This window comes from Terrapene carolina, unplaced genomic scaffold (assembly GCF_002925995.2).
Source record: "Terrapene carolina triunguis isolate 2854851 unplaced genomic scaffold, T_m_triunguis-2.0 Scaffold17, whole genome shotgun sequence".
NCBI classification, from domain to species: Eukaryota; Metazoa; Chordata; order Testudines; family Emydidae; genus Terrapene; species Terrapene triunguis.
This window is the reverse complement of record NW_020664368.1, coordinates 9,116,735-9,143,470: the sequence shown is the minus strand read 5'-3', so window position 1 is coordinate 9,143,470 and position 26,736 is coordinate 9,116,735.

Here is a 26,736-nt window from a genome sequence, read left to right as displayed (position 1 = left end):
TATGCTGCTAAAAATAGGACCAAAAAAAACCAACCCTAACCATAATAATAAAGGTTGGGTGTAGAGAATAGTAGTAGTGGAGAACTGCAGCTGAAATATTACAGCAATGACCTTTTGCATGGAGATTCAAATATAAATTCATGTGCCTGAGCAAAATCAGTTTGTTCATTTGAATTAGTGGGTAATAGCCCACATCAGAAAACTGACACAATTCAGTACACTTGACAGCATATGTTCCAGATGGACACCGCACGCATCTAGGATGGAGACCAAATTATTCCTTTTAGCTCTTATCAGTCTTTATTTTATGTAAAGTTTAAAATTTTGGCAAGATAATATGGCTTAGTAAACTATAGCTGAATTTTTAATGATCAGAGAACTGGTAGCTGTACAGTAGTTTCCAACTTTCAAACAAACAAAAACTTTTTTGTTTATCCTTCACCCTTATGGCTAGCAACTTTTCAGCTTTGGTTATATGAGCTATAAGTAAGTAGTTAGCATTTATTTTCTCAATGGCTCTTTGTTTTGTACCATCATAGTTCAGTTAAATTAGAATTGTCTAGTTAAACCAGATGAACCAAATAATTCTAGATGGCAGTACATTTTGTTCTGTGTTCCATCCCTCTAATTAAACAAATACCTATTTACTTTATAGTTAAGCAAATGTTTAGGCTCTAGAGTATCCGTTTATAACTATTGCTATGGTAACATTTAGTTTGGCATACAATGTGATTTTTCAGAATGACAAGTTTTACTCAGATAAAATGTAAATATGACTGAAAAACAGAAACCTCCATTGACTTTCTGTGGCTTCATATTATGCATTAGAAATATTAGGCCTCAACAACCAATACTACAGCAACAATGAGTTAGTTTCTTTCTGTCTTTTTTTGGGGGGGGGAGGGTGTATTTTTAAAAAATCATGGCGCTCTCTGGCACGACTGGTTGTATTATAGTAGTGATCTTAGATTCACTGTCAATAATAGTTTTTGGTGCACAGGCTGTTGCTCAAGCCAACAGATTATAACATACCAGTGGGGTTTGGTGTAATTGGAGTTTTCCAAATACAAAAAACATGGTGATTTTTACAGTTCACTTCTTGCAAACCAAGCCAATATAGAGGAGCCTCTTGGAGCTGTAAATTACTTGCATCTACGTGACTCCAAAAAGAGCAGGAAAATTGAAAGATTGATGATTGTTAGAGAGCCATTCAACAGATCTCTACTTTGGTACAGTTTGTGTGCTATTGATTAGCATGAGTTAAGGACTCTGTTTTGCAATACAATTTTAAAGTGGGGCTTCTACCACCTCCACCTATCCAGTTCCTCACATTTTTCTATTATGCCTTTTCATCTGACTCAGGTGAGCAAACATGATTACTACATTGTCTTAACATATACTATACAGTGTTAGAAGTGGTTCATTTCCACCTTGTATTGTTGTGTCAGTGGGCTAAATTCATCACTGTTGTAATTCCACTTGAGACCAGGGAAAGGCATGAAGGCATTAACTGTTCATATCACCATCCCAGCATACCTCTAGTGGTATATTCTCTATGGATTAGTTCCATGAAGGGGACTAAAACCTTGTCTATGCTACACAGTTTTCTCAACAAAACTTAGGTTTCATCAACAAGAGTGGAGACATACACACTGCAGTGCTCCTCCTGCCAATTTAACACTCCTGTTACACTGATATAATAAAACCACCTCGCCGAGTGGTACACAGCTTTTTGCGATGAAGTTAGAACAATGCAGTGTCAGTAGACACTGTGTTTGCTTATGTCACCCTAAGTGGCCTCCAGGAGGTGTCCCACAATGCCCATCATGACCGCTCTGGTCAGCAGTTTCAACTCCACTGATCTGCAGCCAGGTACACAGGCAGTGTACTCCCCCTTTAAAGCCCTGGGAATTTTTGAAATTCCACTTCCTGTGTGCTTGGCATGGAAAGTTCACATAGCATCTTCCCAGCTGACCATGCTGGCTTTCTGCAGCAAACATGCCCAACTAGTTTACCCTGGAGTTGTTGGGTCTGTGGGGAGAGGAGGCTGTACAGCTCTGTTGTAGCTCTGAGCCAGCCCTAGGAATTTTGACACCTACGAGCAGATTGCTCATGGCATGGAGGAGAAGGGACATGAAAGGGAAATGCAGCAGTGCCTGCTAAGATCAAGGAGCTGAGGCAGGCATACCAGAAGGCAAGGGAGGCCAACCGTCGCTCTGGTGTGGTGCCAAAAACATTCCACTTTTACAAGGAGCTGTATGCCAGCCTCAGTGGCAACCCCATGTTCACCACCAAAAACCCCATGGATATTTCAGGGGGAGTGGAGGCAGCGGCCAGCATAGTCAACCCCGAGGACAAAGTGGTGGACAAGGAGGTCTTGGGACAGGCACCAGGGTCGTCTGGTGCTACGCCAGGACCACTTTGGGACTTCAGAGTGGACTAGCCAGTCCCAGCTCTGGTGTGCCTGAAGCAGGAAAGGGAAGCTCCAGTAAGTACTCATTTTGCTTTGATATTGCATAGTTATATAACGGGTAGGCAACCTATGGCACACGTGCCGAAGGCAGCACGCAAGCTGATTTTCAGTGGCACTCACACTGCCTGGGTCCTGGCCACCGGTCCGGGGGGCTCTGCATTTTAATTTAATTTTAAATGAAGCTTCTTAAACATTTTAAAAACCTTATTTACTTTACATACAACAATAGTTTAGTTATGTATTATAGACTTATAGAAAGAGACCTTCTAAAAACGTTAAAATGTATTACTGGCACGCGAAACCTTAAATTAGAGTGAATAAATGAAGACTCGGCACACCACTTCTGAAAGGTTGCCGACCCCTGTTATATGAGGTAGAGGTGTCCTTTATTTTATTACATGGTGCACATGGGAGAGAAATTAACAACACTAGGTACTGTTTGCATCTGCGTCTTAATTCCCTGTGCAGCTATGCAGTGGAGACCCTGCAGAAAAGTTTGTTAATGCACACTGGGATTTCCCAGGAATCCTCCATAAAGGAAAATTTCCTGAAGTCACTTTGCAATCCACTGCTGAAAGTTCCATGGCAGAGCTGCTTTGTTTCTTCCCCTGTTGTAGAAAACTTTGCCATGCCGATCAGCAGTTATGTCTGCAGGAACCAAAGCAGCACACAGGCAAGCAGCATACAGACCCAGTCTGAAACCACACGGACACAGGAGATGCACCCTTGCATTCTCAGTTACCCTCAGTAGTGAGATATCACCTTCAATCACCCCCGCGTGTGGAAAACAGTGCCAGCATTCAAAATATGTCCCTAGGCGCTTGTACTAATCCCTTTCTGGAACCACCCAGACCCTTTCTCCCATCTTACACCTTCCTCCCCTGAGCTGAACTCACCATGTTTAGTGCTCTCACCATGCTGCATGCTTGCCAAGGGTAAAGTGAGAAAGAGGGATATGTAACTTTTATGATTCAACACTGTGAGTGCATTCACAATACTGACTCTGTGTATTGTTTCTTTTGCTCCTGCAGATGTGCCCTTGAGGGCCAGCTCCTACACACTGGTGAAGCGCCTCCATCAGATAAAGAGGCAAACAAGGAGGACGTGTTTTGAGAAGTGCTGCAATCGTCTCATCATGCAGCTAGCGAGCACAGTGCGTGGAGACAACAAACTAAAAATGGATAGCCAAGAGAGGAGACAGGGGCAGGAGGGATAATAAAGCTCAGGTCCCTGATTGTGCTGCAGCTAGAACATATCAATGCACAACTCCTCCTGCAGCCCATACAGAACTGCGTTCCATGCCCTCCCCAAGCTCCCCACATACATTCTTTGCATATTCCCAGCCTATCACAGTACCCCTTGCTCTACACCCTGACAGACATGCCCCATAATGACAGCTGGGCTTAGATACAGCTGTGAGAGCCTCATTTGAGAGAGTGCTGCTCAGTGTCATGTCCCGTGTAAGAAATGGAAATCTGTGTATTGCTGTTAAATAAAATGTTAGTGTTAGAAATACGATTCTTTTTATGTATCCTACATACTGTGGTTGCCGCAGAAATTCATATACAGTGCCAATCGGCACATTTGCGGACTATAATTAACACTCGGGTAGCAATCGTTACCAGGGTCATTCAAGGCAGCAGTGCATTACAGAAAGACACATTACTGGGACTCAAAATGCTGCTCCAAACCCCCCCCCCCCATTCTAATAGCTCCCCATTGAACTCCTCTAATAGCTCTGGTGGCTGGCTGCTCAAAATCAGCCATCAGGCAATCCACCTCACCTCACCCCCATTCCTAGGGAAACTTTCCCCCTTGGCTTCACAAATGCTATGCAGAACACAGCAGGCTGCTATGACCATGGGAATATTTTCCTCACTGAGGTTTAACTTGCCAAAAAGGAAGTGCCAGCGACCCTTTAATCTGCCAAATGCACATTCAATGGTCATTCTGCACCTGATGAACCTGTTGTTGAAGTGCTCCTTGCTGCTGTCAAGGTTTCTGGAGTAAGGCTTCATGAGCCACTTGAGTAAGGGGCAGGCTGGGTCTCCCAGGATCATTATGGGCATTTCCACATCCCCTATTGGAATCTTCCGGTCTGCAAAGAAAGTCCCTACATGCAGCTTTCTATATAGGCCGGTGTTCCTGAAGATGCATGTGTCATGCACCTTCCATGACCACTCCACGTTGACATCAGTGAAACGACTATGGTGCCCCACCAATGGCTGCAATACCATAGAGAAGTACCCCTTTCTGTTGATGTACTCCATTGCAAGATTGTCTGGGGACAAAATTGGGATATGTGTGCCATCTAATGCCCTGCCACACTTAAGGAATCCTATTGCCACAAAGCCATCCTCTATTTCCCGCACACTGCCCAAAGTCACAGTCCTTCATAGCAGGAGGCGATTAATGGCCCTGCACACTTACATCACCACAACCCCCACAGTGGACATCCCAATTCCAAACTGATTCGTGACTGACTGGTAGTAGTCTGGAGTTGCCAGCTTCCAGACAGCGATTGCCACATGCTTTTCCACCATGAGAGCATCTCTCATTTTGGTGTCTTTGCACCGCAGAGGAGGGGGCAAGCTTCGCCCAGAGTTCCAGGAAGGTGGCTTTGCACATCCAAAAGTTCTGCACCACTGCTCATCATCCCATACCTGCATCAGAATCTGATCCCACTCACTCAGTGCTTGTTTCCCAAGCCCAGTAGTGACAGTCCACCATGTGCAGCTGCTTTGTGAATGCCAAAATCAGTCTTGAATTGTTTCTTTCCTTGGCACACAGCAGGGCGGGCAGCATGAATTCCTGTTTAGATTTGCAGCTCATGAGATACTGCAGGTTCAGCGTGTTATGTTCATAACACTCATCACAAGACTGGTGAGCAGTGCAGGAGCCATGCTTTCAGGCAGATATGGTGGGCGCAAAGTTTATAGGAGCAGTTGAAAAATGGTGTGAAATATAGTCAGAAGTCCATGGAATGATGGGATGGAAAAAACTGCATCATGGGGCAGTGAGCCTGCCCCCATGATGCATTGCGATTCATTCTCAGAACTCCTAGTGGCAGAAGGTGGCAATTTGACAGTGTGATAGCTACCCACAGTGCACTGCTCTCCCTGTTGGTGCTAGAGCATCAACTGTGGACACACTCTGCCAACACAAGGAGTGTTGTGTGAACATGCACAAGCGATGTAATTACAGCGGTTTATGATCGTCACCCTAACTTAAGTCAACTTAACTCTGTAGTGTAGAGATGGCTTTAGCCTCAGCTGTGCAACACCTAACATTTTGGTGCCCTGCTGCCTAGCAGAAGCCACAGCCCCAAATTAGGCTCCATTCACAAAAACCAGGACCCTGATTAGAGAGCCACCTAACCTAGCCAGTCAAAAATGCCAGAGAAGGTGGGTGTAGCAGAAGTCTAAAGTGGCAGTTAGAATAGCGCTAACTGGGATTTAGATACCTAACAACCTACTCACAATTGTCATCGTTTTACCCATAAAAAGTCTTACTTAATATGGTGTTGAAGGAGAATGCACATGTCTCACTCTGATCCCAGTCAATACCACGCCTTTCTCAGCTGAAAGAATCAATATTGACTGATCTGAGGCATTCCCGTCCTCTCCTTCTCTTTCAAATTTCACTGCTAAAGCTACTTCCTGGTCCATTTCTAATACATAGGCCCTAGTTTTAATTCTGTCAACCTCCGTTTTTTATGCTGCAAAATGACTGTTGACTATAAACTAAAAGGCCACAAGCAAGAGTCAAACACTGAACTAAGGCAACTAAAAAATTATAAGCAGCCAGGGCGACCAGAAATTGTTCAATTATGCACCTACACGTCTTTCTCTAGAAGAAAAAACACTTGTATTAAACCACTTTTTTTTTTAATACGGTGCATGTGAATTTTATAGAACCTAGCTACAGCAGAAAAATAACTGACAATTCAAGGTCTTATAAATTGTTTCAAGTTTATGAAAGAAAAAAATTTAATTAGACTTTCAAATTTTTATCAATTCTAAGTAATTACTTATGCTAAGACCCCTATGTTTAAGAAATTCTATGGTGAACATCTGTTATTAAATTAATTATGACAAAGATTAGTCAATCTGCATTAAATTATCTTGGCATGCAAAGCAAGCGCATCTCCCCACTACTCAAAACACTTTCTTCCTTATACTTTCCGGTGTTTATTTTAGACTAACCACAGTATTCAAGATTAAGACTGTCTCTCTATATTTTATTTTTAAATAATACCCGGACAGAATTCCAGTACAATACAACACCAGTTGCAATTGCACAGTCTCAAGAGCTGTTTGGTATGGAATATTTTCCCCTTCAATCATAGAGATAGATGTTATGTTCTTTTAGTACATTTTATTCCTCTTTGTATACATATTTCTTTTGGTAATGCAGCTTCTGATTTTTGTGATCCATGTAGCCTATTTTTTGTACACCAAAGAGTTACTAAGGGACAATCAATTTTCTGATAATAGCACACAGATAGATTGATCGGGTTACTTATATGCTATATCAGTTCTATGTACCATAGAAGCATAAAACCTGAATTCAATCCTCTTAAAGGTAGATAAGCTATTTAGCTTCAGCAAAATAGAAATGGTCCTTTTCATCTAAACAAACTTATTCCATTGTTGATATCACAACAGAATGTATTCTGAAAGAGTAACAGGCCCCTGTTTTTAAATCTGCATTATATTAGACAGCCAAGAGCTACAAGAAGACATAGAAGTGAGGAGGCTAGGAAGCAGAGTTGATTAATGTGCAGGTTGATTTCACTTCTGGGACTTGAAATTGCATCTAGAGCAGAATGAAGCAACTGGGGGGGAAAATAGTCTCATCTCACATCTTTAAAGGTCATAAAGGAAATGATGATAGGTGATCCAGGCTTAGTATGGCCACAGGTGTCTTATGTATTGAAAGATATATATCAGAATATCCTTATACTGGCAATCCTGTTGAAAAGGGGAGGGGAGGAGGACAAAAGAGATATATATAAGGCACCATAAAACCTAAGGACGCTTTGTCTTAAAGGTTCAGATCCACTCAGACCACTGTTCCTTTGATTCAAAAATGTCTTGCTCCCACTAAATAAAGTTCTTTGATGGGTGCAGGATCAGGAACAAGGAGTCTGAGGTGCACCAACACAGTGATTATATTTCTATACTGCCAGGCTAGAGACTCCTACATTCTAGGGTCTTGGTACCAAAAGTGACTGAGACAGGGAGGCCTTCCAGATATGTTACACCTGGAAACAGATAAAATGATTCAGCCAAGATGGCACCTGCCTTGCAGAGTGCCCATTGCATTAAGATAAAAAAAAATAATGGGAGCAATAACACAAATGGGGAAAAGTGCACTAGCTCTAAAGTAAAAAGAGCCTACAAGTTGGATAGGCAGCATGGTGGCCATTGAGAACCCAGGCAAACTGCATTTGCCTAGACCAGGGGTCGGCAACCTCTGGCACACAGCTCGCCAGGGTAAGCACCCTGGCGGGCCGGGCCAGTTTGTTTACCTGCCGCGTCCACAGGTTCGGCTGATCGCAGCTCCCACTGGCCGCGGTTTGCCACTGCAGTCCAATGGGGGCAGCGGGAAGCCGCGGCCAGCACATCCTTCGGCCCGCGCTGCTTCCCGCTGCCCCCATTGGCCTGGATCGGCGAACCGCGGCTAGTGGGTGCTTACCCTGATGAGCCGCGTGCCAGAGGTTGCCGACCCCTGACCTAGAACTTGACCCACCAACATTCCTCCTGGGACTGCCACTGAAGTTGAAGCATCTTAAAAAGTGGCTTAAAATGAAAGATGGGGAAGAGTTTGTCTCCTTTTACAGCAGAATTGATAAGCTAAATGTATTTCCAAGGGGCCTGAATAATACATTAGAAATGCTTAGGCAAATACAAATGTGATGTTGCTACTGTGTAGTTTGCCACATTTAGCCATTCTGTCCTGAAACACCATTGTAAATAAGATATGAATAATATCTTGATTATCTTTGAATCCATTGACATTATGGAAAATCAGATGCAATATTATCTATAGTAGTGACAGATGTTTTTCATTTGAGGTGTAACAGGTTCCAGTCTGCAAATCCACATGGGATTACACTGTTGAAACTTCCGGATGACACAGAAGAACAGCAGGCAGACTGCAGATTTTCTCTGTCCCTTACTGAAGTGAATAGAGTGTTTTACCCTATATATAACAGGATGATCTCTCATTAACTTCAGCTTTGAAAGACAATTTTCTACTCCTTGATTACAAAAATCCCTGAAGAAGGATCAGAAGTTGTTATTTTTCTCAGAAGACCTGTGGTACAGTAAATCTTTCCACAAAGACAAACTGCAGAAACTAATAAACTGTTTGAATTCAATAGCACCAGGATACTAATATCAAATTCAGCAGTCAAGAACAAATTAAACCCTTACTAGGAAAGGTTGTGCAGGATCACTGCTCACCCTTCTCTTACTGATATCTTTACTAGTAAATATACAATCTATGTTCAAATAAAGTTGAATCTGGCTTAAGAGGATAAAAACAAGGAAATTCAGTGTTGACGCTTCAACTCAGTCCTTAATTCACCATCTAGTAGGCAGGTCTGGAGCTCCTGGGTTAGCACAATCCCAACACATTGTCTCAAAGAATTGACCTGCCCCATTTCTAAACTTGGAATACAAATCCATTATGTAAACACAAATGGCCAGACTAAAGGCCAGTCCTAAATTGCTTTACACCTCCTAAAAATACTTGGCACTTTCATCTACTACAGAAGTTAGTGAGAGCTGAAGGTGAGTGGAACCTTGCAGGATCAGGCCCTAATGAATAAAATAAACAAACGTGAATTGAGTGAAACCATTCCCTAGTGTGCTGACAATGTAAAATAAAATATTCCTCTTAGGACATATTCCTGGCAAGACAACCTGACTTCTGACTGGTCTCGACAAGACAAAGTGTAGTGCTCTTTCTAACTAACCAAGGCCTTCACCCACTTTGACTTTTCAATGCTACCTAATAGGAGGTCATGATTAAAAAATGAACATTTCCTACAGACGCATTGTTTCATTCTATTTACAGTAGGATATAACTGCAGTAATTCAGATACCATTGTATGGTAACTGTTGGTAAGTATGACTTTTTAATAGCAACCACTTTGTGTGCAAATTACACTCTAAGGATGTTTAGTTGAGACTTTCCCTGTATGTGATTGTCTGTTCTAAACATGCATTTTTATTTATAAATATCATCGAGGACTTAAGGTGGTTGAAAAAGTTTACCTATATCATTACTCGATGATGAAATTTCATAAGTTTGTAATATGATGGCAATATACAGAGGCCTTGTTCAAATACAATTATAATGCTCCTCCAAAAATAACAGGAGTACTTGTGGCACCTTAGAGACTATGACCCATCTCAGAATGCTCTTATTTTATCTGCAAAACCTAGCCCTCTAAGTCTGGCCTTTATGACTTTATTATTGGACCCTTACAGCACATCATATAGTTTGATCCAAGGCCCATTGACTTCAATGGCATTGGATATGGCCCCTAAATGGAGTGACTGGTTCTACTTGAAAAGCAACAGTACAAATGGAATCATAGGGCTTCTATGTTTGTTGTCTCATTGATTCCAATTCCAGTCAGCTCAGTCTGTAAGTACAATGATTATTTTCTAGTTGCCAGCTCTGCAAACATAACCCCATATCTGAGTCAAACTGGATTCTTTTTGCCTGTTGTTTAACCAGCAATAAATATTCTGAAATCAGACCTTGGGTAGCGCTCAAGTGCTACTGTAACAGAAGTTATCCCTCCAGACATAGGGAGCATGCCAGATTCCTCTCTGATGCTACGCTTTCACACAACAGCATCTAAGTAATGCTTTATCCCATCTCCGATTGGCTAGGAGACTCCATTCTATCCCAATGGATGATGACCTGGCCTTAATTATTCATGCCTTCATCATTTCTTGGCTAGATTACAGCAACGCTGTATACCTGAACATAAATTCTTCAGCACTTAGCAAATTCCAAGTAGCACAGAATGCTGCAGCATGTCTCCTCAGCAAAATAAGTTACCATGAGCACATCAAACCTGTCCTCCACTCTTTACAGTGTTTTCTGATAGAATTTCTAATCAAGTTCAAAGTCTCAGGCCTTAACTTCAAAGTGCTCTATAGCCTGGAGCCAGGGTATCTAAAAGATCACCTAAAGCTCTAGGATGAAGACCATGGTCAACAACTTTGCTTCACTGGCACAGTGGAACTCTCTAACACGGCTGTTACTCTGAAATCTACAATAAGGGTAACGCTCATCTGTGTGGAAGATATAACTTTCTCAGAGGCCAGTCCAAGACTGTGGAATGAACTTCCATATGAAATAAGGACCACCACAGTACTCACCACACCAAGTGCAAAGTGCATTTCTTTGACCTTGCCTTATATAACATAAATACATAACAGGTATATTAAAAACAAATAAACAACCTCTCCCCCCCAAAAAACCTACCACAACAAAGCATTCCACTGCACACCCTTCTCCCTTTGAGGAGAGGATGAGAGACCAAACAACATGTGACAGATGTTTATCACATTGCTTAATGCACTACTGGAAGGTGCTCAGATACAACAGTGATGAGTGCAATATACATAAAATAGAATAGAAGATAGCAGTACCATGCGGTGGGTTAACTGTCATAGGGTTAACTACAACCAGCTGACACAATGTTAAACTCTATTTGTCTCCACTGTCTGCAAAATCATCAAGTTTATGTTAGTGGGCACAACTCCTCAAGGATGTGTTCTGACACAACCTCGTTTTCTAATGAAGACAAGCCCTTGAGCATGCTTCTTTTGACACTCCAACAGAGCCACCCAGGATGGAAATGTCAAAGGCAAATCCCAGCCCGTATCACAAGATGAGACCAGGATATCAGATGCAGAGACTTGTGATGGCAGCAACCATAGATTTTAGCCTTTAAAAGAGGGGCACATTGCTCTCCTGACCTCAGTTTTTTCTATAGCTTTCATCATAGTGCCAGCTAAGCACTGATACTAGACCTGGGAACGTATATGGGATAACACTAGTAATAAAGGTGAGCTTGATGCTCAAAATAAGTTAAGTGTGTTTAGATGACCAGAAAATCATTGGGATTTACAAAGCATAAGTTAGGCCCTCAGGTTCCCTACAAAATGCATGAGGAGCCTTGGGCACCTCAGAATGGGATTCACAAAAACCAGCATATTAGGCAGGGAGCAGCCTAAGCTAGCAATGGGAGATGTTGACAAGAGGGGTGTGTGCTAAGACCCACCCCTCTCACAGAGATAGGCATCCCCCTGCAGCCTGGACTTGATGCCTATCTCCATTTGCAACATTCAACTGTGAACGTTCTCCTGGTATTAGATCCCTAGAGTGTTTTAGCAAGAAGCCAAGGAGCAAGAAGTGGTTCTGCCACCATCCACCTTATAATTTTTAGCCCAGTGATTAGAGCATTCACTGGAATGTGGGAGATCCAATTCCCCCCCGCCAGAAGGGATTCGAAGTGGGGCTTCCATGTCTCAGGAGAGTGCATGAACCACCCAGCTATGGGATATTCTGATGTAGGGTTCCCTCAATCACTCCTGTTGAAGCTGTTCCACGCTGGATAAGTAATGGAGTAATTGAGAGCAGAAGAACTGGACCAAGATGTTTCTTAGCCACAAGACTAAGTATTTATCCACAGTGGAACAGTCACTGGGCCAGAGAGGGAGAGAGAGAGAGCAAGAATCCCATCCCAGGTGAGTGCTCTAGCCACTGAGCTAATAGTTATAAGGTGGACATTGGCTCTCCACCCAACGCCACCAGATTTTGAATGGGATCTGATCCAACAGGCAGCCTCTGAGCACACCCACTGGATCAGGCTCTGCATGCAAGTTAGACAACTGAACACCTATCTTCCCCTGTTTCGTGAATTTTCTGAGGCTTAGGTGGGAGACAGGCAGCCAGATGCCTGGAGTGAGGCAGCAGTGCGCCTGCCCCAAGGCAGAAACATAGGTACCGAGGGGAAGCTTATCTTGAAAACAGAGGCGCTGAGTGAGTTTAGGCACCAACAGACAAAGAAAATATTTTTGGATAGAAACCTGGAGCTTAATCCAACTCAGAGTCTTCTTCTGAATCCAGCAAATAGACAAGACCACTGGTCCACAGAGGGCCCCAATCTGTAGGGGAGGATTGGAAGGGCTTGGCCTTTTGAAGCCTCATAGTACTGGGTGAGTGTTCCGAACTGAAGATCTGATGATTTTATAACCAGAAGGAAGCCCCTGGGGTGGGGTGTTGAAAGACTGTTCTTGCCAGAGCCCATGAGAGAGTTGGGATGAACTCTGGTAAGCTTCTTACCATGCATGAAGTTTCCTTTGTTGTTTTTAATATGTTTTCTCTGTAATGCTTTTTACCTTAAGAATAAAGTAGACTTGCTTAGAAAGAACTGTGTGGTAATTCATATCTGTAGCAATCACTCTATCAGCCTCTGAAGCAAAAGCAAACTGGTGTGTTTAGGCAGACTGTCTTTGCTGGGAAAAACACAGCGAAAGCAGGGACTGTACAGCCTGGAAATACTCCCGTCAGAAGGGAGTGAGACATGAGTCTCCAGTCCACCCAAGAGAAGCAACAGCTGCAGAGCAGGAAGCCTGAGAGTGGGTGCCCTGCTAGACTTCTGAGGACAAATATAGGTGCAGGTGCCCTGAACTGTGGCAACCTAAATCCACAAAAGCAAGAAAATTCCAGAATGTTTAATCTGCTACTTTGTTTTTAATTCACCTCCTTATATCTTCATACCTAACAGGAAAGTTCCATGTCATTATATTCCAAGAGGCTTGGCAACTTATAGACACAACACGGTGAAGTATGTGTGGTGTGGAAACCTTGACTCTTCTAGTTCCCTGGTTTTATGGCAAAGTCTGATCTTTAACATTGTCATACAGTTTTGAGTATTTAATTTCCTGTAGGCTAAGAAGAGTCTCTCTCATGGAAGTTCTGAAGGGCATGTCACTATCATTTATCTGTACATTTAAATTACGTGTGTAGTTTACAAATAATAATTTGTAGCAACAAATGTACACAGACCTGCTGGCAAACTACATACATGTGGCATCAGGTCAAGAAGTAGAAAAACTTCCATTCCAGAGAAACAGGCCTCTGTCCTTAAACTGAAGAAGACTCCGTTGTCTATCAGCAGAACTAGAATTACAACTCTCATTGCACATGATTCACTAAAGAGAGAAGCACTTAGGAGTAGTGTTTCTATAAGCAGAGGACACACACACTCCTCCTCTCCTGCCCAAGTTAAGGTAGAGCTCCTTAATGAGTTCAGTACAAGCACCAGAGAGCTAGGAGCAGGGCTGAAGATGACTTACAACTTGAACTCCTTTTCCTACAAAACCCCTCGCCTCTGGACTTCCCTCCTTGTTCTGTCCAAACCCAAATCTGGGGCAGGTGTTCTAGACATTAGATCAGTATATCCTCTTTCCCACAGTCCTGGGGAGAGGAGGGAATATTTTGCAACCAGATCCTTCTTCTTGATTGGACCCAGCTGTTAAGAGTTACACAGATGAGACTTTCCTCCCCACAGCGTAAGTCAGGGTTATTGGGTAGGTGGGTTTCTAATTCAGTTGGGGACGGGCAGGTTGCTGGCCAATTTGCCATTTTGCTTTGTGGTGCTTTCTGTTCTTGGCCCTGCAATTGTAGCAGATGCTGTCTCAGAGCGTGGGATCAGTTGACATGGGAATTAGCAGCACAGATCCAAAAGGGGAGGCAGCAAGCAGCCTTGGAGAAGTTCTTCATCAAGGTGCTGGGATAGGAGCAGCTCTAGGCCTTTTGTCAGCCTGGGCAGAAAATGGTTTTGGTGCCTCCACCCCAAGAGTGGCCAACTAAAAAAAATGAACTGGCCCTTAGCTGTGAGAATGGGTGCTGTGGTGGGGCAGTGCCCCACCCCCTGAGAAAAAGGCTGGAACAGGCCTTTGAGGCTGCGCAGGCCGGCAGCCAATCAACAGAGGCCTGTTAGGAGCCGGGCAGGGCAGAGGCAGCCAATCAGGGCTGGGTTAGGCCCTCTATAAAGGCTGCCTAGCAGGAGGAAAGGCAGCTTCTCCCTGACTGCCAAGGGAGGTGGACTGGCTCCTGGGCTGAAAGGTAGCACCTTGGACAGAGCAGTGCTGGGGAAGGTGCTCCAGCCAAGGAAAACTGCAGGCCTTGCTACAAAGGGCCGAGTGGGTGCATAGGGCCAAAGGGGAAGTGGCCCAAGGACAAAAGTCTGACAAGGGGAAAGGAGGAGGGCAAGGAGGCTGCTGCTAGAGGGTCCCTGGGTCGGGCCCCAGAGTAGTGGATGGGCCTGGGTCCCCCCCTTGTACTACACCTGGCTGAGGAGGAGTGTGGCCTGATACAGGCTGTGGCTGGCCCCTGTGACAAAGGGGCTAGACTTTGAGGCTGCAGCTGGACACTAGACCAGGTGCAGACAGAGGACTGCTGATAACACCAGACCCCCAGAAGGGGGTGAGACCAGAGCAGTGGGCACTGCTGGAGGGCAGTGTCCTGAAGAGGATGCCACCGAGTGGGGAGCAACGTGGGCCCAGACACCAACAGGGGAACAGATGACGGATGGGACGCCACCGGCAGAGGACGACCTGCAGAGGACAGAGCTAATTCCCAGACATGCTAGCAGGAGGCACTGCGGTGGTGAGTCCCAACTCCATCATAGGTGCCTAGGGGATTATGGGAAGTGAAAGAGACAAAGGGCAGTACTGCAGTCAGCTCTCTCAGAAACATTTAGGGGAGTCCTAGGTGCCCTGAGCACCTTATCAGTGACATCTGTGTTCAGGAGTTACCATAAAAATATATATTTAGCCAGTTTTTAAAATGCCTATCCACCTGACAATCCAGAATGGCTCCAAAAGGAGCCATTACACCCTATCATATCAAGTCATCCCAAAAAGAGCCTCCACACAGCTGATGAATCTATCAGTTACATATACAGTCTTTTCATTTCCCAGATCAAAGTAGTGCAGGCCAGGGCAAAATGAATAGTGACCAAAAATGTGCAGGCTTTACTCAGTGGGATTGTAAAGAATCATATGGAGATGGAGAACGAACTTCATCGAATTGCAATGAAAGATTAATTGTGTGACGTGTGGGTAATTGGTTAATGGGACTGGGTCAGCGCCTGATGTCTGATGGTTTGAAAAGAGGATGAGAATGCAGTTTCAGCTGTTTGAAAAAGGCTTTACAGGCCAAAATGTTCTTAGCTCTGTAACTTCCACTGCCTGAGAAATGAAATAAATCTAAATGTAAATTACAGACTTGCCTGATAGGTAGAGGTATATTTTTGCTTTGACACTAACGTTCATAGTATCAGTGCTTGAAGTACAGAGACTGACAGAGGCCCGAACAGGCACCCAGCGTAAAAAAATATGATCTAAACAAATAAACTTGGATTAACATTGGTGCATTAACCTACAAGTAATTAAAAAGAAAAGGCAGTGGGTAGCCTTGCCTCACCCTCTTCCCCCCCTTTACTGTAAGCTGTCTGCCTGACTGCTGCCCTCCACTGCAAAACTGGCTGCATTTCAGCAGTGCTATATGCATATACTTTTCAAGTACTTTGGGATCGAAGATGCTCCATAAATGTAAGATGTTATTAAGACAACATTATACAGGAAGTTATGTTGCATGTACACTGGCCCACTTTCAAAAATTACTCATTCAGCTGGCTTATTTAAAATAAAAAACACTAAGATCGTTGACATATCTGCAGGACTTCCCCAAATTCTAGATGAGCCATTCCAAATTTATTTAGCAAGTAGGGTTGAATCCTACAAGTTGTTCAGTGCCTTCTGAGAGGGCAATGTTGGGTGAGGGCACTGCATCTCTCAGCAGACATACAACACCTTGCAAGATTGGACTTTTAAGGATAAATTCTGCTCTGGTGCTCACCAGTGCAACACCACTGGTTTCAAGAATGCCTTCACATACACTACAAATTTGTAATGTAAGCAGACAGAAGTAACCAATTAAAATATACTTGGTTCAGTCCATTCACACAAGATGCATTGAATGGGTTTGGAAGTAGTGTTGTTGCCAACTCTGAACAAGCATTGGAGGTTTAAAACTTCAGTTCCTGGAGTCATGTAAACAAATGAGAATCTCTGCTTCCATTTAAAAAAAAATTAAAAACCTTTCAGTTGAGGAGAAAAGCTTAAAGATGTGACCCACGTTCCCCCCCCAAAGGCTTAAACACCAAGGGGAAATTAAAAAGGCCCCAAATTAGATTTTTTTTTTTTTTTTTTTAAATCTCCTCATTTTGTGGGACTGACTCATGATCTTTGAGCAGTGGGGGTTGGCAGTACTGCTAGCTGCAGTACCACTTCTTCACAAGTGCTTATATAAGCAAGTCCAGTTGCAATACACTCTGGATGCCTATCCAACATTCATAGATTCCAAGGCCAGAAGGGACCATTGTGATTATCTAATTTCACTTTCTTCCTATAACACAGACCATTGAATTCCCCCCAAATAGCTGAGCATATCTTTTAGTAAAACATCCCATCTTGATTTAAAAATTGTCAGTGATGGAGACTCCACCAGGACCCTCGGTAAATTGTTCCAAAAGTTAATTAGTCTCATTATTAAAAATTTACGCCTTATTTCCAGATGGAACTTGCCTGGCTTCAATTTCCAGCCATTGGATCATACTATGCCTTTATCTGTTAGATTGAAGAGCTCATTATGAAATATTTGTTCCCTCTGTATATACTTATACACTGTAATCAAGTTGCCCCTTAGCCTTCTCTTTGTTAAGCTCATTAGATTGGGCTCCTGGAGTCTATCACTACACGGCAGGCTCTCTAATTCTTTAATCATTCTCGTGGCTCCTCTCTGAACCCTCTCGAGTTTATCAACATCCTTCTTGAATTGTGGGCACCAGAACTGGATACAGTATTCCAGCAGTGGTTGCTGCCACATCATTGCAGTGGCTGCACTGAAGTGGCTTGTTTGGGAACTGAAATGGCAGTATCAGGAGGCTGTCAAGAGCACAACTGCCTCATCTGGCAAACCTCATACAGTTCACTGGCTGAGGCCCTGCTTCGCTCCCTCCCTGAACCACACTTCCCCCATCATTCTTCCTTCTGAAAACCTCCTCCCCACCAGGCTTTGAACATCTTCAGCAGTGAACTACAGATGTTTTTTCTGGCTGCAAGTGCTGCTCTCACAAGCCACCTGTGTTTAGTCAGGCTGTTAGCCAACAAACCCACTCCAGAGAGACCCCACTCTATTCCTCCCATCTCCATGCTCCAGTAGCCTGCTGTTAGTTGTACTTTGCATAACCTTCTGAAGTCCAAAACTTCACCTTCCAAAATGGATATCTATTGGCCTCTGCAGCCACATCCTTACATAAAAAGAACTGTTCAGAACATGCATTGTGGGCTAGCTCTTGGAGGACTTTGTGTCCACACTGCCACTAGATTTTTAAAAGTGAACCAATTAACCAACTGATCTTGAATCAGTCCTTAAACCTGCTGGGAGATATCTATTCTTGTTGATTCCAGGCCTACTTGGAGACATTGGAAGCAGGGGTGTCACGTATAGATGCAAGGCATTTTACAAATGGGCCAAAAATCTTAACTGGTTCTATGAATGTTAACTTAGTCTAGTGTAGACCACACCTCACGTCAAGACTTTCAGAAACGGGGGCCTAAAGTTACACTCTCAAACCTTAATTTAGACTTGAAAATAAGTGACCTGATATTCCAAAGTGCTGAACACTCAGAAGCTCTCAGTGACTCCTAATGTTGTGCTCCTAATTTTAAAAACCTTAGCCTGATTCTCTAAATCCTCCCTTCCTAAGGATTAGAGATCCAACTAGATATGGACTGGAGAGCTCGTGTTTCATTTTTAGTTTTTCAAAACCCTGTCAGTTGTTGCAAAACCAAAATCAGGGGTTGTTCCGAAGCCAGGTTTTCTTTTATCCACGCCACCACAATTTGGGAAGTTCAAAAACAAAACACAATTCTGGGTTTTCGAGAAAACAAATGGGACAAAAATGCAATATTCTAGAGGCTCAGTTCTGCCTCTGATTTTAGGGGTGCCACTCTCACAGTGTGCGCTGGAGGCAGAACTCCGCTCCAGGGGTTCAATACACACCTTTCTGAGAGGAGATGCAAATTAAGTCATACTGAGGCCCAGATACTGCAACTGTGTACCTACAGAGAGGTTGCTTATGATTACATGGACACCTCTCTGCCCCGGTGAAGTCAGTTGGGGTCCACAGAAGTTCAAAGATCCCCCAAATGGATCTAATTGGAGGATCAGAACCTAAATTATCATGTTGCATGTACAATTTCAAGTTAATGTTCCAATGAAATCTTTGGGAGTATTGTCATTAAAGGGGAATTAATTCCCACCTTCTCTGAAAAGGACAAATTTGGGACAAGCAAATCGGATTATTCACCTTTACCGAAGAGGAAACATCAGCCAGTAGCAGCTGCAAGAATATCCTGGAATAAAACTTTATCTATATCTATATCTCTATAAATATAAATTAAAAAAAAAAACAGGTCACTGCAGTCAAACCTGCTGGAATTTTCCTAAACACCGGAAGAGTTTGAAGGGCCTGGTTTAGTAGCAATGAGTGGTCCACTGACAGTTGTGCAAAGAGGATGAGAAAACAAAGATTAGTGACTACTGTAGGGAAACAAAGTAACCATTAGGACTGTGAGCAAGTCTGTGATTTCATCCTCCAAAAGAACCCAGCAAACAAAAACAAGCACTGTACACTGTTCAATAAAGCACATTGACTGCCGATTTGAATTTGGCAGGAAAGTCGGGCTGCAAATGACCTAATTTATCTCAATTCATATCAGATTAGCAAATTTGGAAGATGTTATATGAAAATAGGTAACAAGGGAGTCACAAAGACAAGGATTTTAAGGTCTTTAAGCAATAATGACTTTTTATATGACCAATTTCTGATTGATGTCCCTCCAGTAACTGCAGGGAGACCACAAGGGGCAGGGAGGGACTTTTTTTTTTTTTTTTTAGAAAAGCTTTTCCAGTGAAACGCTTGGTTTGAAAAGAGAACTAAGAAATACAAATATGAACACGTGTGTTTCTAAAGCAAAATCACATGCAAAAGGAAAATCATACCCAAAGTGCTCAGGAGCGATGAAAACACGATGAGAACTAACTGCACATGTTTATAGCAGAACATAGCAGTCAATCAATTATTAGACCTAAATAAAATATATGAAATAATAGGCTATTGTTGTGAAGTATAAGATTATAATGACATGAATGGACTCTGCTGACATCATTGGCAAGAGCAAATGTCTCGTGACAACAAGAATGGTGAAATGCATGGAAATAATCCCATAAGAAAAGAGAGTGGGGGAAAAAAAACAGGCTTGTTTATGTAAGAGAGGATATAAATAAGAGGGCAGATGATAAACAATGAATGGTCTACAGAAGCTCAATCAGTAACTTTTCTTCTTCTTGTCTCAATACAAGACCAAGATGATATCCAAAGTAACCAAAAGGCTGCAATTTTAAATATTAAAAAAAAACCACAATTTTTTCACTCAGTGCACAACCAGTGTTTGGGACTCATTGCCACAGATGTTGTTGAGACCAAGAAATCAGCACAATTAAAAGAGAATCGGACACTTATATGGATAACAAGAATACCCCAGCATTATAATGTCAAATACTTAAAAAACAACAACAACAAAAAAGAGCCTCAGTGATTAAGCCAACCTCTAACTATTGAGTGTTAAGAGGAAAGCCCGTTTGGGTGGCAGAGTATCCCACATCTACTACTGCAAGGTTTCTTGCACTTCTGTCTGAAGCAGCTGACCACTGTCTAAGATAGAATATTGGAATGGGTGGACCATGAGCCTGATACAGTATGGCAATTCCTATGTGCCTATATAGTTTATGGGGATTTTATCACTGAAAGATCTGTGTAAATATATTTAAATAACAGCAAACAAAAACCTTTCAATAGAAGGGATTGATTTTTTAAAAAAAAAACAATAAACCAAGATTGCAAACTTCAAATCTAAAGATTGGCTGTTGGGGGAGACGATGGCATGCAAAGTTTATGGTTTGACCTCTTATAAAGTCAGCCTTAATTGAAAAAATATTAGGCCTGGCTTTGGGTTTTCAATCTCCTACAATTTGAGGGTGTTCAGATCTGGAATCTTGGTTTAGCTACATCTCTATTCCTTATATTTTTTTTCTCTTTCCTGCTTCCTCCTTCTTTGTTCTCCTCTCTCATGGTGCTGTCCTCCTACCCCCTTGCATCATGCCTGTTTCTCAGGGGAGATAGACACAAGCCGGTCTATTTTATTTTAAAAAATTTAACAAAAGAATTTTGTTAAGTATTTGGTTTAAGAAAAAAATCGAAGTTACTTTTGAATATAATCATTATTTCACTGCACTCCTACAATGCTTACCCCATTCTCTCATTTCTGTAGCCTTTCAGAGTCTGTTTCTGTCCCACACAGTCACATTGAGTAATCTATATTCATGAGTCCCATTGTCTTCAATGGGAATACTTGTGTAAATTCCACTCAACATGACTAAAAGTGGCAGAACAGTCTGACAGTGACACAAATCCTGCACACCAGTCCATTAAAATATAAATATGACTGATATAAAGCAGTGAGAGTTATTGTATATGGTGGTTTCCACAGTAAAAGTTTACTTTTACCACAAGTTCTTATCCAGATATTTTCCTGTTATTGCTCTCTGATTATATGCTAAATTCTTTTAATGGCAACCACTTCACTTCAATGCTACTAATAGGGTGAAAAAAGTTTCAATGAACTTTTACTATCTTATTATGGAAATGGGGTTTTATAAAATATGGCCCATGCATTTCTTTGTAGCATATGGAAGTGAAAAAAACTAATGTGGTTGTGTGTGTTGTTTTTGTAATTTAATAAGATCTCATTTTAGGGCAATAAGGATATATCAAAAGGATTCTTCAGTGAAAAATGAGACAGTCCTTTTAAGGCAGAAGGTTAAACCAATTTTGCAGTAGTTTTTTATTTTGCACCCACTGAAACACTGCAAGTGGCTTTGGACTGTCAGTCATTGATTATCTTTGGATTTACTGCCTGTTTTGCACTTGAGCACGTCTCTCATTTTTCTATCTGAGCTTGTTTGTAACACAGTTCAAGTTGAACCTTGTCCTTTTCTGAACAGTCAATCTCTAAATAGTAACCTACTCTCTTGTTTTTACCATTCATTGCCATTTGATAATAGTTAGGTAGCCTATGTGAACTGAGTTAGCAATTTTGGTCCAATTCCTAGCACAGCACAAAAAAACACCATCACAACTGGCACCAATTGCTTCCCTTATTTATAGGCTCAGCAGCATACTAAGCCATATCTATCCATCTTGGACTTTTATGTGGCACCTGCCCCACAAAAATCACTTTAAAAAGTGCACCTGCTTTTCTCAGTAGTGTGGTGACACTGCATAATACAGTAGAAGACCAATTTTAAAACACTGATCTTATGACTGACCTGTTATATGAACCAGTTTTTCTGCTGCCGAACGTGGCCTCAATTCCTCAGCCAACATTCAAGCGGGTGTAGAGGTCTGAAAAGACTGAGAGCTCTGGCACCTAAACAAAGACAAATCAGGCACTCATTTGTTACCATTCATTAGGTACATTATCACTGAATGATTAATACATTAATTTATGAACTGTACCTTCTGTAATTGTGAGATGTTTTATTTTACAAACTCCTCAATCCCCAGTTAGTTCATAACATAGGGATTCTATTGTATGCAGTCAAAGGGCCATCCAGGTACTTCTTCAGATGTTGTATGTTGTACTTCGTGTAACATAAAAAAGGCATAACCCAGGTCGTCTCTCCTATTCAGGGATAGAAATGAGATTAATTCAGTTCTAATTTAATCGCCTCTGTTAGCCAAGCTCATTGAGTCCTGCTGTGCACAAAACCCCTGTGTGGTGTACAGCTGAAAATCGATGGCTTTAGAGCCTGTCCGAAACAAAGACGTTCTTGGCTTTTCTGAGAAATTTAAGGTGTGTCCCATATTGTATTTCAAAGGTAATTATGCAGCCATATCATCCTGAGTCACAATGAGATTATCAGGTAGATTGAGCAATTTGTAGCCAGCCACTAGATAAGACTGCTAGCAATATGGGAATCTGGGCAACACAAACATTTACCGCCCCCCCTCTTCCGTCTCTAAAATCTAGATGATATTATGAAATGTTGCAAAGACCAATTTATGAAGTATTTCAACTGAGTCCTAATTTAGTAATCCTATAGCTCGGTCTGATAGTATGTTGCATTAGAAATACTGAATTGTATTAAACATCTATGTCATAGTGCAAAAGATCAGAGTATTAGTATTCATACTACTTGCACTGATGAAAATGCAAAAATAAAAAGGAAGGGTCTAGAAGAATGGAGACGCTATCGTTTTCCTATGTTGTCATATTGAGATCATCCTGGGCAAATCTTGAGGTCCTTACTTCAGGCTTGATTCTGCCACTGTTATACTGAGTAGGCTACCTCTTAAGATGCATAAAGTGGCACAATTGAGCGCTTTGTTTTTACTCAGTAACAATAGGCATTTTTCCCCAAAAGGATTGTGGGATATAGGTCAATATGCTGTAAGGCAGGCATTCTCAACCTTTTTCTTTGAGGCCCCCCTCAACGTTCAATAAAAATTCCACGGCCCACCTGTGCCACAACTGTTTTTTCTGCATATAAAAGCCAGAGCTGGCATTAAGGGGTAGCAAACAGGGCAATTGTCTGGAGCCCCATGCCACAGGGGCTCCTGCAAAGCTAAGTTCAGCTTCAGCCTCAGGTGGTAGGGCTCAGGGCCCTGGACATCAGCCCCATGTAGTGGGGCTTTGGCTTTCTGCCCTGGGCTCCAGCGAATCTAACAGTGGCCCTGCTTGGCAGCCCCCTGAAGCCTGCCCGCAGACCCCCAGGGGCCCCCGAACCCCTGGTTGAGAACCACTTCTGTAAGGCATGGCAATCTATGTAAATATTAATTTGTCATGTGACATGGCACTTGTAAATCTGGTACTTATGGCAATTTACAGATTGTATATGAATCTGTATTTTTTTCAAGTTTTCTTCTCATCTAAAACTAAGTGAGAATATTTCATTCAGGATCCTCATGTGAGCCATACTATATAGACAATGGCCTATTACAGATAATACACTGGTATATGGGAATTGCATTTAGAACTCAGGTATCTTTTAAAACTATCAAATGCAGAGCTTGGTCACATAAATATTAATGAAAACCTGATTGTATGACTGTTTGCAGTTGCATAGTTCACTTCATTGATAACAGACATGCTAGTGCACACACTGGGTTATGCAGGACAAAAAGGATTTCCCATTGCAAGTCTAAAGTTTTTAAATTTGTTACTATGAATAGAGCTTTGTTTTTTAATGCTGTTTGCTCAGAGAAAAGTCTGAGAAGGAGAGGAAAACTGACAGAGATGGTTGATACACGTAAAGATGAGATGGAGACATTTCCTTTTCCAAATAATTACCCCCAGTCACAAATCTAGTCCTTAAATTAAAGAAATACACCTAAAAGAACAGTCCTCAGTTTCTCCTCACTATAATGGATGCCTCGGTTGTTAATTCCCTAGCCCCTGAATGGGCAGCTGACTAATAGTTTTGCTAAGCAGGGAATTAATCCTTTTCTTCCTATATGGTGAAATTCCACTGTGCAGAGGATCAGCACGAGGCGTAGAGACCACTGGCATCCTCTACGGGGGGAATTTCACCCACATCAGATTCTTCTGCTCTTTGAAATACCAGTCCCACAGTATACTTAGGGGGGGAGCATGGATCAACATTCATGTCACACTCCCCGTTGATACCCAGCCCAAGCCAGGGAAGCTAATGAGCCAACCAGTGGAACAAATTCGGTGATGAATCCTGGTCACATGCTGCCTGATGCACATTGTGCATATACTATGCCACCTTTTATTTCAGCTGGATGGGCCACATTTTGTAGGTGTGTTCAGGGGATGGATATTGGAAGTAGATGTGCAAAAGACAGCACAACCCTCCTACTGACAGAGGGGGGTCAAGCACCCACCGGCGCCAGAAGAAGTCGGCGCCTATGTATGGGAGGTTAGGAGAAGTGGTATGTATCTACATGAAACCATGTATATTCTCTTTTGCAATCTCCTCTTTCTCCACTCTATTTCTGATTGAGATAGAATTTGAATCCATATTAGTGGCCCACAGCTCTGAGCAGGTGAGTTCAAACTTTAGTAAGAAAAGAAATATAACCATAGAACTGCAAAAGCAAGGCTGTGCTGGCAGCCTGTGATGTTGTAATTAAATCATATTTGTTCCCAAATGTTTATATAATACAGGTTGTTGAGGAGAGACCAAGACTTTATCAGCTTGCCAACACTGAAAACACATCCACTGTAGGATACATGAATCCAGCTTCCAAAACAATACTTTTTCAAAAAAAACAACAGAGCTGTATTTATCATCTTCATGTCAAAGATCCGTGATTTTGCTCCCAGTGCATCTTGTGATGTACTTCAATACAATCTGTGCATGGTGAGCCCAAACAAGAGACAGGAGAAGTGATCCCAAAGCAACACTTGAGTCTCAGCTCCTGTTTACAATAGAAAAAGTACCTTTTTCTGAGGACAGGTGTCAGCAATGATTGTAGCTGATCCACTGATGACCATGGGTTAACTGCATGCATGAACAAGGACAAATGCCGTTCAGCACCATGTCAGTAATTGTAGTTTGTCCTTGTCTACATGTGCATCAAAACCATTCCAGCTGCAACCACTTTGGATACCCATTGTCAGTAATATATATATATATTTTTTTTTCTCCTGTAGCCAGCACCTGAGGCTCACCTGTCCCTAGGCCATTTTAATATATTAATAGCTATTTGATGACATACATTTTTTTTAAAACTGAAAACATACATTTCCCCCCCCCCCCCCCACAGCTAGCTATTAAAAATATATATATATATATATTCACATGGATAGTTACACACATTCATACCATAACATCAGTCTTTATAATCCTGGTCTCTTCCAAAGAAGGTTGACATTCAATTTTAGACTAGGGGTAAATTTTTCAAAATCTCTTAACTGAATTAGAAACCAAAGTCCCATATTCAAAAGTGATTTGGGCACTTAGGTGTATAAGTCTCAGAGAAAGTCAATGGGAATTAGGCTTCTAAATTACTTTTGAAAATGGGACTTAGAAGTCCAAGTTGGATGCTTTTAAAAATTTAAGCTATAGTCTGTGGGAGCTCACAGAAAAGTTTGGAGAGAAGAGGAAATACCAACTCAATAACAAACTTAGGAGAATTCTGCATGCTTGCCAAAATCTGTTACAAACCTATGTAATCAGATAGGTGACACAAATTTGGACAGCAAGAGCAAAGTAGTAGCCAAGGAGTTTACGACTGTGTGTAGTTATGTTATTTGATGGGTCTAAGGCAGGGATCGGCAACCTTTGGCACGCGGCCCATCAGGGAAATCTGCTGGCGGGCTGGGACGGTTTGTTTACCTGCAGTGTCCGCAGGTTCGGCCGATCACAGCTCCCACTGGCCGCGGTTCGCCGTTCCAGGCCAATGGGGCCTGTGGGAAGCGGCGGCCAGTACATCCCCAGCCCGCGCCACTTCCTGCAGCCCCCATTGGCCTGGAACGGCGAACCGTGGCCACTGGGAGCTGCGATCAGCCGAACCTGTGGACGCTGCAAGTAAACAAACCGTCCTGGCCGGCCAGTGGATTTCCCTGATGGGCCGCGTGCCAAAGGTTGCCGATCCCTGGTCTAAACCTTTCTCCTCAGTTCTTGTTTTCATAATTCCTGAATGTATGCAGAAACAGAGAGAGTAAGTGCCAGAAAGCGATCACCGTTCTGAAAATAGGTTTTTAAAAGATAAGATAGTAAGGAATAGTAAAAACAAGATTCACTATTGTTTATTGAACAGTGAAACACTTCATACATTAATCTTCAAGCAAATATATGTGTAATCAAAGGCGCTCTTCTAGTTCAAATATAATGTCTGTTCCCCAATTAATTAATTGTGGGTCTCTGCAGATAGAATTTTAAAATATATTTTCTATTTTTCCCAAATGTTGGCCTAACATATGTTTTGTAATTCAAATAGAAAAATGTTGTAGTCAATGAGCCTCCTCTCTTGTGATCCTAATAATGAGGTCCCTCGGCCC